At 31.5% G+C, this 19657-nt stretch overlaps 1 protein-coding gene across 1 annotated transcript in view; it reads right to left on the bottom strand.

Annotated features, from left to right (window-relative positions):
* LOC119635161 (5-hydroxytryptamine receptor 1) overlaps positions 1-19657 on the bottom strand; it is an 88265-nt gene that overhangs the window by 48365 nt on the left and 20243 nt on the right. The gene's annotated exons all lie outside the window — the stretch shown is intronic.

A 19657-nucleotide genomic window follows, 5' to 3' on the forward strand; every position in this document is an offset into this window, starting at 1 on the left:
TGTGTGTGTGTGTGTGTGTGTGTGTGTGTGTGTGTGTGTGTGTGTGTACGCCTAAAATAAAATAGTAACACACAAAAATTGTTCAGTCGTAAAGTTTATCTTTTGACTGCAAAGAAAATGCTTAAAAAGCAAAAAGGATAGACAAAACAATTCACATGTGCTGCTCAGTACACCTAAGGGTTATAAAGTGCAATACGTGCGTGAGTTCAATTATTGATATGTGTGTTTAGCGTAGACAAGGCCACGATTGCCATCAATGGCGTCGTTTATATTCAATGCTTTTGCATTTTTTTTTTTTCTTTTTTTTTTTTTTCATTTTACAATAATAGAACCAAAATATGTTTGGCATACATCGTATGCGGGAAAAACTGTCATTGAAGCACACCCACGAAAATTTCTTTAGAATAAATATTATTTTAATAATTTCAACATCCTGTTTCAATTTTAACTTGTCATTTTTTTTATTTACACCATTATATTATAGTAATAGTGTATATTTTTCAAAAGTGAAAAACCATTTTTTATACAAGACATGCAAACTTGCAATAAAAATATAAACGAATGTAGATATAAAAAAAAAAAAAAAAAAAGCATAATGTCATAAAAGCGAATGAAAAAGAAATTAGTTTTAGCTTGAATCGAACCTCTTGATACTCACTATTGTAATGTGACCAGTCACACTGAGAAGATTTCCCCTATTCGTGTAATTTGTCGACAGACGGAAAGTAGGAAAAGGGAAAGAGGATAGGGAAGCTACCGCAACTTAATGGAAATGTGCCTGGGGCGGTAAACGCTGAGCATTCATTGCAACTATCATCAACGTAGATATGGTATTCAAGCTTAAATCTAAAACCGACAGAAATGCTTTAGCTGCAGTTAGTCTAATAGCCTCAACGATTGATATATTTCATATGACCGCCTTAAACGCAGCAGTAGTCATACATAAACGTCAAACTTTAAAAGACAATAAAAACATTATAACGCAAGGATCGTCATTTTCGATGAAAATGTTTTGATCTATGACTCGATTAAGCGAACTCGCTTGGCCTCACGAAAATGAATGGATGACTTTATGCTAAATTGCCTTGTAATTACTTGCACAATAAACGGAGAAGTCGACGACAAACACAAGCTGGAGAGATTTTGCTACCAATTCGTCATTATCAAAAATGTATGCAACCATTCTAAGCTTTGCAAAGGTTCCACAACTGTAACCGTTCATGAGAAATCTACTAATACATACATACATCCGACAAGAATACATATGTAACCGACAGCTTAGCAGACGCAACATGCTCAAAGCAATAGTCAACTGTCATCACAAACGTCCCCGTGCTTATATAGGAATGTTCACCGGAGTCTCGGTGATTGTGACCGAACTTTTCTATCGATTTAAGTAATTTCCAAATGTATTGCAGAACAGATGATACAAAGTGTGCATATTTAAAGTCGTATAGGTTTTCCTGGGCAAAACTTAATAAAAGTAACTAACACACAATCGCAATAAGCAAATTGACCGAAAGACTTAGGCAGATATATATAACTAAATCGTTTCTTATATTTACACTAAGCAAGAACGCGTACACTTGAGCATAAGCATTTCCAGTGAATATTTCTCGCGACGCCTTTGCAAACATTTGGCGAATTTAATATACGCCCATCTTCGAGAGAATAAAAACTACTTGGCAATAGAAATTCCAAGTATAAAATGTTTTTTAATCCAAAAAAATTGCTCTGTAAAAAATTACGATTTTATATAAATACATCTCTAGCATATTTATTGTGTTACACAATTTATTTACTTAGCTCACCTTTAGATTAGAAACTTAAAAACTTAATGAATTCTTTATTTTTTTTTTTTTTCTATGCTATTTAAATGCAAACATTTTATTATAATATTTGTAAACTTATGAACTCGGAATGAATGGATTTTTATGAGCGTATAATAAGCAATTAACGTCCGCATCGCCAACTCTTCAGACACGCAATAAGTTAATGTTGCTTGCATATTATAAAATAGATGGTTTATTAAATTTTTCATAGCATAAGTGGATCTGCTGCATATATAAAAGCAAATTGTTGGGTTAGTCAAAGAACTTATCGGCCTATGTGCTTCATACTTAAAGCTGAACAATCCAGATAACAATACATGTTTATTGAATATTAACCCAAATTTAAACGAAAAATTTTAGATCACGTTTCTGCTGACTTTTTCAAATTAAGTCTAGAAATCGCTGCAAAACTAAAAGCCATCATACTGCCGCGGACATAAAATGTATGAAAGTAAAGACTTTACGTGCAATATAGAATTCAACTATATATATGAAATTTTCATCAGTACATGCACTCTACACTGATGTCCGCTTATTGATTAATTTACTATTCTTCTTTCTGTTTACCTTCGTCTGTCCATTAGTCTTCACTTTTTCACATCGGTCCGATCGCTTACTAACTGCCAATCATTATTATTCTTCATCACCATTATTCCATGCATATCCCTCTTAGCGGGATCAAGGTTTCTTTAGCTATCGTTAAGTTCGAAAAAGATCCGTTTGAAAATTAAAATGCGTTGCCTTAGTTTTCAAATTATCGCAATTAAAGAATTTGAAATAAATCAAATCGAAACCCTATCATCGCTCAGAGATGTGTAAAAGACAGAAAAAACTCAAAAATAAGTTTTTTACAAAAAAATTCATTAATAATCAACTAAACATATGGACCGATTATTATTTTCATATTAATATTAACAGAAACTCGGTAAATTCTTTCTTTGGAACAGGGTTGCATATGTTGCCACAGACCGCCCTCATTAGAGATATACGCTCAAATTTAAGAGATCTTTCAAGTGTATAGGTTAAATGTCCATAACAAAAAGGGTTTGAGTCCACATAAAGTCTATTACACAAGGGATCTATTCTACATATTGGATCGCTTACAACGCTTACAAAACATCCAAGACATATGGAATTTTATCTCCAAGCTAGCCAAAGTTAACCAAGATAGCTAAACTGACATCCCTTTGAGTAAAGTTATGGAAATTTAATTTTTTTTGAAACGTGAGTATCAGAAGAATCGATCCCAGCTGAATGTAATAATGTAGTTTTGCCGTTTCCCAATTTTTGAAACCAAATTGTGATAAAAATGTAGTCAAAATAGAAATTTTCCAAATGTTTGCTCAATATAACAAAAACAAAATTAAATTGATTTATGTCTCTCATAACTTTAGTCATGCCACACTATGTTGGCCTAATTTTATCTCTTGGATAAAATGTGCATGTTATTTGTTTTCCTTTTCTCTTTCTTTTTTATTATGCCGATGTAAATGATTCAGAAACATGCTAAACTTGTTTGTTTGCATTTTGTCAAGCTTTGCCACTAAAATCCTTAAGGATAAGTCGGCCACATTGATTTCATGTAATACGTCTGTCAATAAGTTCCGGAACCAATCAAGAAATAAAAATAATTTTTGATTTTATTCATCAAAGAAATCTGCTTTAAGGCCAAAGCTTCTCTAACATTTTTCATTGTCATGTGTTCATAGAACGATTCTAGTTAGAATAAGCAAATCATCATAGTATCTAACTTAAGAATTCCGAAAAGTTAACGTTGCCTAGGACTCTGAGCAGCAGTGAAGGCGAAACCCATTTGGAAGAGACTCTCCCACGCCTAAATATCCCTAAATCTCCTACACTATGCAACACAATCAATTTGTGATGATATCGTTGCAATGTCAGTTATCCCTTAGTGAATTCATTTATCGAAATTATTTTCGACAATCACTTTATTCAGTATCATCAGCAAACCAACTACACAATATGTGGTTTTCTTCGAAGAAGAGTTTTGTCAAAAGGCAATGCTTGGTTAACACAAGAAATTCCCATTTTTTATGGCTTTGGCTACCGGTAACCATAGTGATCGAAGTGCTATGAATTTTTTCAACAGCTTTGGAATTTTATAAAACGAAATACACTTGTTTTATTAGAGGCAGCACCATTCATGTATTAGTTTCGGGAATTATTGAGCGACGTGCTATTCTATTGAGTCTTGTAATATATTTCCGATTTCTTTGAAAATGTACAAAAAGAGAGGGCGGGCGCGCCAGTAGATAAACAAACATAATAAATAAAATGAAAATTTAATTAAATTTGTAAAGCTCATATGACACACAAATTTGAAAGCCTACATTGTTGACGGAATAAGCTTCAGGAACTAACCACAATAACATTACATGCATCATCTAAAGCTCTGCACTTTAGGTCGTAAAACAAATTCTTTTTTGAACTTTTCCCATAACGAAATCAATTTATCATCACCATGAATCCGTGTCTTGCCATATGTGTACTCATGTCTTGTCGTAATATTAACATATAAAAAAATAAGAAAACGAAAAAATGAAATATCTAGACTTAATGAGTTGTTGTTTGTTTGTTTTTGACATATTTCGGTATTTTCACTACTAAATTCTTTTATAAGTTCGTTGCATTTTTTTCTTTTTATTTTCTGCTTTAAAACAAATTACCTTTCGTTTGGCAAAATGAATTCGACGGTGTTTGTTTGGTTACAAAAATGTCATTATCAGGTTTCGAAGCACTATTTAAAAATACGAAGGCATCTGTAATCATTTCGTTTGTGTCGTAAAAAAATATGCAATAATTGTTATAAAATACCCATTGAACTCATTGAGTTATCTACATTTGCCAAAGTTTATGTAGGAAACAACTATTTGCTCTAAAAATTTGGAAGATCCGCGATTGAATATGAAAAATATCATAGTATTTTTACCAACTTATACCAGGAGGTAGTCTTACGCTCAATTTATATATTGGCCAAGTCCTTCTTAAACGAAAAGGTGACAACTATGACATGGATCCACAATTCGCAATTTTTGATTGAAAGTTCATTATAAAGCGATAGTCCCTTTCAAAAACCTTACTAATATTCAAAATGCATTAAAATTGGATTTGCAAGAATCGAATATAAAAATAGTACGAAACTTATACCGAAACGTGAAAATTTGCATAATCGTTCGAAAACTTTCGACAGGTGTAATGCAAAAATTTACCGCATAAACTCCCCTCAAATCTAAAAGACGCAGTAACTTTGATATTTTCACCACCAAGATATCCATAACTAGTTAAATTTTTTTGCCTTTAAACAGAATTCTCAGTCAGTTTGAAAGAGAAGAAGGATTGATCTAGTGATCTTACATAAGAAACATAGAAGAAGCATCTGCTTCGCTAATAGTGATTTACTTTCTTTGGAAACGAGGGCAATTTCTGAATCTAGAAATACTGAGCATAACACGTCTGTCGTCGATAAGAGATATTATCTAATGTAGCAGGACCGAAAAAAACTATGCCATGCTTCTGTTGCAGAAACTCAATCGATAATGAATGAGTAGCAGTTTCGTTCATCAGGCAAACAGCCAACGCGTTTATTTGCATTTCATTAGTTGTGTTTGGACGTAATATCAGAAGTTGTGCATCTTTTCCACGCGCGACAACGTTGAGAATCTAACTAGACAACAACGATTTTCAACTCAATGCCATCATCAACGTGGCCGAAAGGTGGGAGCACGTGTAGTTAACGACTGCGTAGGCATTTATGTATTCAAAGAATTAATACAAACAACATTCACCAAGCATTTGAGTAAGGACGCCCATTAAGCACCATTTTCTTGATAAACTATTAAAAATTGTAACTTGCTTGCATGTAGAAGCATGCTATGCGCTTGTGACCCCCTTAAGGGAAAGAGGAGCAAAAAAAAACGCCAACTGATGTGGTCGAAAGTGTGATTATTCTTCACTTATTTTCGCCATAACACTTGCACCTTGCTTCCATAGAAAACCTTAACCCTTTGTCAGAACTCTTATATATATATTGAGGTCTCAATTTGGTTCACTGGATTTTTTGTTAAATTAGAAAAATGGACGGACAAGTAGATATACTCAAGTCGATTTAAAAAATGATTTTGAATTCGCGCCAACTTAATATATCGTACATCGCAAATGTAGAGAGATGTAATAAATGAATCTACGGAAATAACCCAATGTAAACCCAGAAGTAATGTAACCCTTTCATTACACATTACGGTATGACGAAACTAGTTTTTCTTTTTTTCTCGTTTATAGACAACATTTCAAATATTTCACCGATGGTTTACAACAGCCCATCAATCATTTTAGCTTAACCGAAGCAGTTTATGATTTATGGTTGCAACAACGCCTGACGCATCTCACAACAAAGCAAATTTACTATCAATGTGAATGTGTTCGCAATAAATTTGTACTTATGGTATAAAAAGCAATAAAATATTTAAATATTTTGTTGTCTATTTGTTTATGTTTGTAACACAAATGAACAATAAATGTAAGGATAAATGAACAATTATTTGTTTAACATTTGAGTGAATCAATCATTACAATTAAGTAAGTATTGTATTGTATTATCCAGCTGTTACATAAATAGCCTTGTTATAGCTAGCTTCATGTGCCATTTATTTTCCCTCTAAGAGAAACAAGTAACAAGAAATTGTGTAATCATTCAATCGTAACATGTACGCACGCTTCGTATGTTTATTTGCAAATAAAGTTTTCTTTGATATAATATTAAAATTTATCCGTCAAATGTAGGAAAAAATTTATATAAATTTTTATTATATGAAATTTGAAAATAATGACGATTTGACTTGCTCGAATTTATCTTATCCTCAAATGATGAAATAGCAATAAAATTTTATGCAAGATAACTTGCATCTCATCTACACTCAATGTTTTGTTTGAATTACAAATTTACAACATTTGCAACATTTTCTTATGATAATAAATAACATCAACTTTCGTCTTTTTACTCTCGCAATTTCGCGACACCAACATTATTAGATTATGGCTACGTTTGCTAAGCGACAAAATAAAACAACAAAATTGCTAAACATAATTGTATACTATTTTGAAAAGCTTACTACTTTCTATTAGCGAACGATTTCTTTCGCTTTCAAGGTAAAGCCGGCAATGATTTTTACCATTTCTTTCGGGTTTAAAACAATTCCAACAGTTTTTTTCTTTTCATAATTTCAAACCGTTCTTTAATGTTTGATTTAATTTTTGCATTAAATATATCGACTTACTTTCAAGGTTCAAATTTTATTTCTAAAATCACAGGCAACTTCTCGTAGTAAAACTACGGCTTGAACGAAACATGTTCCTGGCAAAAGCAAGTTGGTTTTGTATATGAAAAGGGCTGTCGGGAATGCATGGAATTGAATTTCTTTAAAAATATCTAAATTTTTATCAGGAGATGATGCGTGCGCTAACGTAGTGGCAACGTATTAACAAATAACAGCCAAGGAAGAGTGAGTCCTTTTTACGAGAAATTCAGCTAGAATTCGCTTTAAAGGAAAGAAGGAAAAAATGAATAGAGTTGAAACGTTTACAGAGAATGCCTTTGAAAGCTAGAAAAAAAAAATGCACTCTGCAAAAATGTTACTCGATTAAATGCAGTCTTTTAAGCGGACTGGATCATGCTAGACATTGCTAGCAAAACTATTTGCTATGATAATAACTCTTAGCTAGCAAAGATTGTTCTTCGCGACTCATAAAAGAATGGAAATGGTGGAGGCAGTAAATGACGTGTTTCGATAGCTCAGAAACCCCATTTTTTATCCTGTACTGCAAAGCAATAAGAATTTAAGAGTATCGGATAGGGTTCCATCAGCATATGATGGTCTACTGCTTTATAAAAGCAATTTGTTTACAAAATTTTTAGTTTTTTTTTATGAAATCGCAATTACGAAAAACATTAGAAATCATTTTCCTGAATTGCATTTCACATTGCTTTGCTGCTAACAGTTATTAAACATTTGATTTACGTTTAAGAACTACTTCAACTTTTACTTTAATTTCAAGGTTTTTACCTTGATACTTGCAGCATTATATTATGCTGCATAAATTTGCCTATTACTCTTCTCGTCAACGCTTTAATGCACTTTATCGATTTTAATTTATTTCCATTCACGAAAGTTCATTGCATTAGTTCCTTTTTATGTAATTTATACCAAACATTATTCACTGCATAGTTTAGAAAATTCTTGTCCACTTCCGATGGTACAAAAAAAAAATAAATAAAAAACAAAATTTACGAAGACTTAAAGACTACTAACATAGCATAAGATATTAAGTCGACCTTACTTTCGCTTTTCGTTGACAGCTTGCTTAGCTGGTAGTTTTTCATGGTAGTTTTACCAAAAAAAAAAAAAAAAAAAAAAAAATCGCTGCAAAAATGCTTCATATTTAGAATTAAAGGATAAGAATGCACTTGTATAAAGGGTTCTACTACTCAACGCTTATGACGTCTTCATAAAACGTAAACTGAGTATAGAAGTCTAACATTTCGTAATGTCTTAGTTACTTTGCTTAAAATATATTTTAAAAATGACCATCTATCCGACAATAGGCCTACATTTCACATAACAAAAAAATAGAAGAGAAAAATTTTTATTTATTTTTAAATTTCTACTCACATGTCATTTAAATGCGACATTAGACGACGTTAGTAATTATTAAAAAGCACGCAATAGTTTGAGCTCGACTAACAAAAACAACAAAGACAATTCGAACATGGATACTCAAGGGTATTTGCTTAGCCTAAAGCATACACCATCATCATCATTTACGTAGCATTCCAAATGAAATCAGATAATAACACTTATTCAGACGACGCCTACACATGTTTATATATTTCTTGCGTATAATAATATCTAGTAGCTCATCTGTGTGTGCACATAAGCGCTAAAGTGATATTATATTTACAACAGTATCTAAATCTCTCTCTATCTCTCTCTATCTCTCTCTCTCTCTCTCTCGGTATGTGGTTATATTTTATGTAACATTTTACTCATTAGTTTAATTATATTATTTTCATATGTTTCTCATAAGCAAAACAATGTCACATCAAGGACTTCATTACCATGTGCCCACCAAGCCACATGCTTCAAAAATGTTCGCAGGCATGCACTGATGACATTTGTGTTTACTTTAACATGGTTTCGTTTGTTTTTCTTTTTTTTTTTTCTTTTTTTTTTTTTTTTTTTTTTTACTGACTGATGACTACATGTCACTTTTGTTTTGCTATATGCAAGTTCACTTGATTCACGTAATTTCTTCGCTAAATTAAAGTAGAAATGAAAACAAACTCTATTCACCTAAAGTGTACAATAATTGGGAAAATTTATTTCAAATCACAAAGTAATTTGCCTTAGTCTTTAACATTTTATTTTCGTTAAAAACAATGTAAAAAAAAAAAAAAAAAGTTTCTTAAATTATTGGTATAAGTGTACATTTTGCACTGTTTCGTCTTTTTCTCGCCTCCTAGGTACGTTTTTTCTTTTTTTTTTTTTTTGCTAACTGACAAGTCGTAAATTGTTTGCCTGCACCAATTACCTACAAATAACTTGATTGCTTTGGAAACCCATTTAGCTTGGATGCCAACGGAAAAAGTCGTAAACATCTTACATATATGTATGTATGTATGCATGTATGTATGGTTTCCCAAGTATACCAGTTACACCAGAAATTTTCTAATCTAAGAAGGAACTAAACTAAACTAAAGTGCAATAAGCTACGGAAGTATATTAGGAAAGAGTGGAAGAAAAAACCACGTTTGACTATAAATTTTAAACTAAATTGACATTATTTTTTTTTTTTTTTATTTATTTATTTATTTTTTTTTTGAAAACATCTAAAAGGAAAGAACATAAAACTCGAAAAAGTAATAAAATAACTTGAAGTTTTTTACTACAATAACAGATTATAAAAGTCAATACATACGGAAGAAAGCAGATAACATATAGAATAATGGAGGCACACGTACGTACGTACAGCGAGAATATGGGCGAAGTAAAGTCAATAACATCCGATCCTTGAGGAGCCGCATTAAAAGTAGTATTTATTACTCCTTTGTTTTCTCCTTTAATGAGTATATAATAAAATGAAATGAGGTACGATATTCCTGTACCTTTGTGAACGAATAACTCTGTTAGATTTTGTGAAGACACACCTAATGCAAAAGTCTACTAACAGCGATACCGTGTAAAATACGTAAAAAAAGTAAATTTTTTTTCATCACGAGACTAAAATAAAGATTTTCCTTTAGATATTTGTATTTTTAAAAATTTTACTTGCTAGAGATGCAATGTTGGCTGCTTGACCGCAAAAATTACATATATATTTTATTTTATTACTTTCGCTTACATGATTATAAAAGCTTTAGCTCATGTGAAAGGCTATTAATAATTATACTTAAAATTATATGTAAGGGACATTGCATCTAAATATCTTTTTCATTACTCGCTATACAAAAAAACGTTTAAGAGAATAGCTGCCCCATGTGCGAGAAGTAACTTTCATATGCTGCGATCAATATACTTTCGGCCCGCTATGAGTTATATGCATTCAAATTTTCCACCCGTAGATTGTCAAGCTCACATCAACAAAACAATTTCTTTCACTTCTAAACTGATTATAAAAAAAGCCTCAAAGTAGGAAAAAATATTACAAAAATGTTTGAAAGGACATGAATCTAGGCAATCATTTTCTCAATATACTGATATATCTTTTATAGATCAATGCTGCGTTGTCCTTTTAATACCACCCGCCTGAAATATCGAAATCAATTTTTAAATTTTCTTAAAATGTACACTAGAGAAAGCTCGCCCTGATAACTAAGCGGAATGTATGATTTCAAGTTTTCATCAATCTCCTCAAACATAGTCGGAAGAGGCTCTTCCTGACAGAAGAGTATTGGAAGACTTTACAAATTGAATGGAAGAAGAGTTTTTGAAAAAGATGAAAGCAATGCCGCATCTATCAAAACTGTCGGTATTTAGCGGTAGGAAAATTTTCTATCTATTTTTTTTTTTTTTTTTTTTTGGTTGCAACTCATTTTCTTTTATTTTTTTTTTTTTTCTTTTCTTTTTTGACAATATACTTTTAACACCAATCTTCATTACGAACAGTTTTTTTTCTATAAAAAAATCGAAAATATAGAAAGCAAAAGGACACGTTACAATCATATATCCTTAAGCGTACAACCAAGCATTTCATAAATTATTGCCGCAAGCAATGTCACAGTTAAGGAAGGATTGATTACAACTGGATTTATGTCGATCTTTAGATGTTAATTGGAGTTTTGGGAGAAAGTTTGTGCCTGTTACAATATTTCTATCCACATGTCAGTAATCGTGTTGCCATGACTGCAACATAAAGCTCACCACTTCACAGCATTGGATGGACGCTCCGACATGAAGACGCTTACGTATTTTAAAAATTTTTTTCTTTTTTTTCATTTTTTACATTTCACAAAATACTAAAAAAAAAAATGTTAACAAATGACGTTAACGAGAATTTACTTTATACTGAATAAAAATTTCAATACGAACGATAAATTCCAGATGACATTAAATGCAAAGAAAAGTTTTTTTTTTACAAATTTTGGAAATGAAATACTTTAGAGAATACTTGTTTTTTTTTTTTTTATAAAAAATTATTCTTCCTCTTCTTCATATTTAAGAATCAAGAGATTTAGCATCACGTTCGATCTTAAAATGGGATATAATAACAATATTCTCCTCTAACACGAACTATGCTTTGAACAAGCCTGTGCATAAGAGGACTTTACTGATAGTTATCTGCAGACGTGCATTGAGTGCACCTTGAAAGCACAAGGGCATGATATCATTAAGTTATGGTTACCTTTGCACTTGCAAGTATATACTGTATGCTTAGGTTTTTGGATTTTGAAATACATATATATACATATTTATATAAGTTTGTCTATATATATATATATATATATATATATATGTGTGTGTGTGTGTGTCTATAATGTATGTATGTAAAATTTATAACCAAAACCATAGGATATAGTAAACTTGTATTGAAAAGAAAATCAATAACAATTTCCTTTATGCAATAAATTGTTGGGCATTAACAACCTTGAACAATTAATATCAAAGGAAATACTTGCATTCAATTGAGTCGCTTTCTATGAATCTATTCATATGTATATTTTATATTAAAAAAAAAAAACTATTTTCTTGAATTTGATGATAATTTCTGATTGAACTATTTATTTAGATATTTTATGATCGCGAGGAAAGATCATTAAAAATCTAGAAGCCAACGCTGCATGAATCAATTGGTAAACGCGTAGAAAAATATAACGAAACTGCCTTAAAAATATTCTTAGTCAGTACAAGACCATAACTAGTTACCCAGGTAAGTTTCTTTGTCGATGTGTTTTTCTGTTTGTTGAAAGGGCCTGTGCGTACACAATAGTCCATATAGAGCACTGAAAATATGATTTGAAAATGAACTCAACTTACGCAATATACAGTCACAATAGAAGATATCATTATACCCTACATCACCTGCGATAAAGTGTGTATTATGGTATTATGGCACGGCGGACGTATATAAAACTCAGAGGGACTTAGGATGCTTTCACCTTACATTATACCGATCGATTCTTAATCATTTTCGGTATCAATCTAAGCTTATCTATCCATTTGTGCGTCTAATGTCTGTCCAGGCACTTTTGTGTTCAACCCATAGGCCGCAATTTTTCAGATATTTTGATGAAAATTGGTACACTGGCGTGGCGAACGCTATAGAAAATGTTTCACTTTTCACGATTCACTTTTTCGTCACGCTCTGTTTTAAAAAATTGTTCGAGGAAAATTTATTATTTTCAAAATTTTCTCCCTTCCACCTCTCATATAACCATTGCAACGAAAGTATCAAAGTATCCACGTAGGTGTAGGCGATTTGATTGATTGTCGGCGAAAGAAAGATTTCATTTAACATGGGCATAGGGAACCATAAAAATTTCCTATCTCTATACCAAATAGAATTGCACTATTTCTCAAACATAGAATAAGTTTATAATGGACTAAATTGTGGAGCATAATCTGTTGCAAAATATTTCTTTTTTCTTCTGTCACCATAAATGAATGAATTGTCATCTGTAACTGTCATCTCCAGAGTATTAACTTCAATTGATACATCCTTGGTTAAATAAAGTTCGTACATGTACGCTATTATTATTAACAAACACGCATACACACACTCAGGGAATACTATTTATTACCTACGTGTGCATTCGCTTCTTAAAAGACCTTTATTTCTATTATACTCTATATGTGGTATACATTGAAGCCTGTGGGAACTGTAATCATTTGCAGCTGGCAATGACTATTTCATTAAACTACAGTTGACATCTATTCAGTTCAATTTTAAAGAAACTGATGACATTGATGTATATAAAAAAATAATTGGAAAAAATTGTAACTTTACTCAAAGTCAATTAATGATTCTTTTTTTTTTTTAAACGGACACCAATAACAAAAAGAAGTGAAAACTAATTGTCTTTACAAAGCGAAATGGAAAACTAATTTTCTTTCATATAAACAGTAAATGCAAATATGAATGGACCAGAAGTGGTATTTTGTGATCTTGCTTTACATTTATATTTCGCCCGCCACTTAAAGTCTATAACTTTTTGAATATTAAGATATCGAACTTTATTCATTCATGTGCGCCCGAGTAGTTGTCCTTGCCTTTACTTGTACTTTTAAAATTACTGCAATACCATGTCATAGCAGTTATAAAAAACTTTGCAATTTTTTTTTTTTTTTTTTCTTATTGAAGGATGCGTCCTTGAGCTATGTGGAATATGGAGTAATGTAAAACAAGATAGTTATTATAAGTAAAGTCGTAAAAAGGGCACCTTGAGCAGATTGTCCCATCGTATATTCCTATAACTTTATGATACAAATGACACACAATGCAAGAGTTCGCGTAGATGGTAGACGATTGTGATCAAACGATGTTTTATTGTACATATCTTCATTTCATCAGTCGTTTATAGGTCTTATGGTCGCGATAGGGACATAACTTAAATTAAATTAAATTTAAAAAAAATAACATTTAGGTTCGATGAAAACTGACTGATCTATGAGAGTAACTTTCTTAATTTTTTTGGGGCGTGAACTTTTTTATACAAATAATTGGTAATTGTTCGTTATCCTAAACCAACTACCCACTAGACAGGCCACTACTACTTTCCTAGACATAACATCTTTCTCTTGAGTACAAACTTATTTTTCATGGTTAATCCTTACATGGGAGAGAGTGATCCAAATTTAGCGAAATTATTATTTTTTTTTTTTTGGTTTTCATAGAACTTTACATTCGTTCTTAAAAAGCCAATAATTAGATCTTGTTGTCGTATGACAATTTGTTGTTCTTGCGAGCTGTTATATGGGTTTCAGAAGACAAACCTATGTGATCCCATCTTAATTACATATTTATATATCAAAATCGCTATCCTGAACTGATTTCTAATAATTGTAAGCTTCTATTGGAAATGTTGACTCAATAACAATTTTTTGTTTAATGGCATTACAATCATTTGTATTCAATTTGCTTTACTGCTGCTGCACATATATTAATTGATTCTCTTGGTGGATTACGCTAAATCAAAAAATGTACACTTCTGAGTCACATATAGTATGAGGAATTTAGTAAACTTTTTAGTCTTTAGGATTTTTTCTTTAGTATATGTTCTAATCTGGTCGAATAAAATAACGGAAGTGAAAGAGCCACGCAAGTACAGCTGATCAATATTTGGCAGCACCACAATATGACAAAATTTCTAGAATTCATTTACATTATTATTAAAGTGAAAATTCGACATGTTTAACAACGTTTCGCATAATATAATAAAGGAAATGTTACAACACATGTTGCATTAAGCGAAACATGCAATCGACCAACACCTATATTGGCCGTCAACACACAATGGCAAACGTAAAGCAAGCTTCGAAAAAAAAAAATACTTTTTTTTTTACAAAAAAAAAATAAATTGTTTTAATAACAGCAATTATGTCATACGTTAAATCTATGAATAAATGCCTTAAAAGGCAGCCCACAAACGATATAATTATTCAAATTAAAAACTTGTTAGGAAAAATTGAAATCTAGTTTTTAACAGTTTGTTGACACACAAGCAATTAAATTCAATATTTTTTTATGCAATAAATCATCATCAATTTTATATATTCTCCGCCCAGGGAGCTTCTGTCCCTTTGACCTTTCGGAATCGATATAAGAATCTGATCAAGACTAAATGCCATCTTGATTGCCTTTTATATGAAAAATTATTTATAAAAATTTATCTCAAGAGCTCCGTTATCTTTAAAGCTTGAAATATTTGAGTTTCAGGACTATTCCTTCCTTTAGAAAAATAAAGTGAGTGAAGCTTTTTTGCAGCCCAGGTACAATCCTCAAAATTAAGCGCACATTTTCATAGCAATCATAATTTCGTCTTTATATGAAGAAAGAAATATTTTCTGGTCCTAAAGGAAATTTACACACTTTAGCTTTGAACTCAACAACTCAACACTCTGGCACACGTGCACACTCTTCTCTCATTATTCTATTAATTTAATGTTGCCCTGAATTTGTTATCGTTAACTCATTAATGACAATAATTGCATTGTGTGTCTATGTTTGTTCCTTTATTTTGTTTGATAAGCTTTAATTGTCCAGTCATAAATTCATTCGTTTTATTTATTCTGTCACACGTACACGATAATATGCCTAAGAACCGCGAACGAAATTATAAAATGCAATCAATTTATAGATTAATAATAACAAATTTATGACATACCTGTACACATAAATTGAATTAACGATAAAGAACAAGTTCCGGCCTTTTTTCCACTAAATTTCAAAAGAATGTGTTGTTATGTTTAAACTACATATAATTAGGTAATAAAAGTTTTAACAGTCATCTGTTAAACGTAGTCGCGGAAAGCTTTAAATCAAATATAAATAAAATGAAACTATTGGAGAAAACATTATAAATAATTCTTCTCATGTCAGTTAGTTAAATTTTGATTTGAAAAAATTTTTGTATTACGTTAAATAAGAGATTGGGAAAGAGAAAGTTTATTTACGCCGGAGTGAGCATCCCAAGCACTACAAAAAAAAATTTAACTAATATCCCCTTAAACGTCGATCAATAACGTTTCCAAGGATCTGCAAGCTGTATTCTATTCAAAAACGGTGTTGAAAAGTTTGCTGTGAACGAACCGAGTGCTGCAAAAAAAAAAAGAAACTAACATCCCCTTAACCATTGATCAATAACCTTTCCAACGATATGCAAGCTATATTCTGTTTAAAGACAGTGTTCAAAAGGTCACTGTGACCGAACCAGATATTCAAAAAAAAAAAAACGAACCCTACGCATCCTCTTAACCGTTGTTCAATGAGGTTTCCAGAGATGTGCAGTTTATAATCACTTTCCTCCGAAAACTGTTTATAAGTTCCCAGTGGCCAGACCAAGTACTAAACAAGTAGTGAATCCTTGATCAAAAACAATTCCCTTAACGTGTAGTTTATATTGGGATTTGTTCGGACTTTGAAAATTGTTCTACTTGGCGTAGTATACACCATTATTCATAACAGACCAATGTTCGGGAGGTCAAGCGGTTTACCAATTACACGAAATAGGTAAATAATACGCTATAATGAGCCAAATCTATAAGACATCAACCGCTTTCTTACACATTAATACATATTAATGTAATCTTTAGGACATCACACTCCAAGTATTGATAGATATTAGACTATGTTTGAAAGAAAAGTCATATGCTTCTTTGCTCTCTTTCTTGTGCGAGCACATTTGCATTTACTTTGTTTTACTTGTTTAGATGATAGAATAATTCCTAGTGGAATTATGACATTGAGAGCATAAGTGAATGCATTTTAATGCATTTTGACGAACTTTTGATTCTCGTTCTGATCAATACCGTGATGAGTGTGTTTGAAATTGTAGGCGATTTGTAAGATTCACATAGTATGCAAGATAGTTATGAAAAATAAGTGGAACTTAGGCAAAGCGACTGAACGCTGTTGCTGCAGAAGCGTGATTTAATAAGATTTAATAATCGCTTACTAATCTGTCATATGAATTGACAGCGCTTATTAAGTGATACGAGATTTAGTTTTTAGTCGACTTTACGTAAAAGGGACCTCAGTAAATCACAAACAACACCAGGTTATAAACGAGAACATCGGCACTTTCATCGGCAATCACATCAATATGTTATAGAAATCGTTTTTAAAGCAGTTAGGCATGTTCAAGTCCACACGGAATTCATTTCTCCTATATATATATATCTTAGTAAAAACAGACTACATGCATGAAAATATTGTTGATAAACTAAATAAGAGAAATCAAAAAAATATGCATATTTTTTATCATTTCAATTAATCAAAATCAGATCATGTTGCTTTTATGCTATGCTATAAGTATTCACTTCCTATTTATAGTGTCACTAAAAGATGACTTGATGTCCTTGCAAAGTTACTATCTATGTAAATAACTCATCATTTCTATGTCAGCCTGAATACAAATTCATTTTATATGTACAATCAACATTCAACATGTGCATGACAATGGGATAGATAATAAATCTCTAGACCATTATACATTGCCTGTAACTAAAATATATAATAGCCTAAATGTGTTTTTCTAAGTTGAGAAGTTTCTGCCTTTTTGGCTTTTCGGTATTGAATTAAATATCTTATGGGAATATAACTTATTGCCGCTTACTACCAAAGGTGTTCGGTTAACCGAATAAAGTTTGCTTACTTTGCCCATAAATCTAATAAACTTTGTAAGAAAAGCAAATGAATAAAATTTGATATATTTCAAGTGTCTTATGGTCATAAATATCAACACAATGCGATCTAAATAAGTGGTTATTAAATGTGTGCACATATATCATATATAGGTTAATGGAAATTTTCTTTCCGGGCAGGAGAATATTCAATTATAATAGACTATGAGATAAAAAAAAAAAGAAAAATATTTTATTCGCTTTCCTTGGTGTACTACGATAAATTGACTGAGAGATGAGGCAAACATTCATTCACTCGAACTAGAGCGTTTTGAACAATAGTTTAATATATTTTAAGGTGATTTCTACACAAACATAAAAAAATCATATTTACATACTCAGCTTTCGTTATGTATTAGAGTCGTGACCGAAACCTTTTGCCAATTTAGCGGATTTCTGAACTTTAGATAGCAATTTTTGAAAGGAGAAATGTAAAGTCCGCTTATTTTTTTTTAAACGATACCTTAAGAGAGAATGGACAATCATCAGTTTCATGGTAATGTTAATCGGATTTCCTAATTTCATATTTTCAAGCTTACCCTGACGAGATTAATAAGAAATAATTTGTTCTTCTGGGAAACAGACTGGGAAATCTCTCTCTCTCTCTCTCTCTCTCTCTCTTAAGCATATCTTTAATAATTGCAAACGTTTAGTAAACCGAATGCATCCCCTTTATAAGTTTAATAAGAAAGAAAGCAATTGAACGTAAACTCTTCCATTTATCATGCACGACTTGCATTTTATTTTTTTGTTGCTTTCTATTATATTATCATAATAATAATAATTCTCCAGAAGAAAACGCGTTCTCTCCTACAGTCATTATAAATTATTACTACTTTTCATACAAATAGATAAAATCCATATAAGGTGAGTTAAGAGAATTAAAAAAACAGCGATTCAACTTAATTAATTTCATGCAATCATTATGTATATCAGCAACAAATGCTTCAAAATTGAACTGATTTGAATGAAAGCGACCTGTTACGACGAACTTGTAGCTATATTGTCCCTTAAATGGCATTTGGGAGACTTTTATATTGGCGTCACAGCAATGCTCTTATATATAGAGTTAATGTTTTGGTTTTTCCGCCGCTCTTACTACTGCTCTATCGGTGACATCGTCAGTCGTAAAACTTGCACGGGTTCCCGTATACAGATGAATGTAAGACTTGTAGTGATGTTCTCATCATTAAAAATATAAAAATTGATCGAGAATATAGACTAAACTGTGATAAGAAAGGCTTATTACAGATCGGATGAAGCAATAGAATATTTTTGATTTTCTTAATAATATTTTCTTTAACTATTTAATACGACACCTGAATGTTAAGCACTGTTTACAAACAAGCGCGACGCCATGAATAAATTAATGCGAGGCCATAACAAATTCAAGGCATAACAAAACTACAAATGCACGCATAGATATATATATATTTATGCACGTTCACGCACGCACCTTAAATTAATTTGAAAGAGATAGGATATATTTTGCTCTGCAAATCGCATTTATAGGGCTTTTCAATGTGGGCTGTAATTTCAGCCGAAATCGCGTTATATACAAAATCAGAAAAATGTCGTGAAATGCTTTCTCTCTATTTAGAGAGGAAATGCAAACAAGGATAAATGGACCAATCGCGATGTAAAATGCAATGAACTAAATAATTCAATGATCCGATCTATCGAAAGTGAAAAGAGAAGAACTTAAAATGATTTTCACTACTATCAAGTCATGAGAGCATTCATTGTCATAACTTTATCATGTAAACATATATGACTCAGATGATTCGCTCTCATTAAAAACATATGTACTTTGTTTGATCTTTGTAATGGCATACACATTCTCCTCTTTCGAAAAATTTTATATTCCACTGTGCAATTTATGTTATGACTATGAGTATGAAGCAAAAAAAGCTT

The sequence above is a fragment of the Glossina fuscipes genome, unplaced genomic scaffold (assembly GCF_014805625.2).
Source record: "Glossina fuscipes isolate IAEA_lab_2018 unplaced genomic scaffold, Yale_Gfus_2 3, whole genome shotgun sequence".
Classification (NCBI taxonomy): Eukaryota; Metazoa; Arthropoda; class Insecta; order Diptera; family Glossinidae; genus Glossina; species Glossina fuscipes.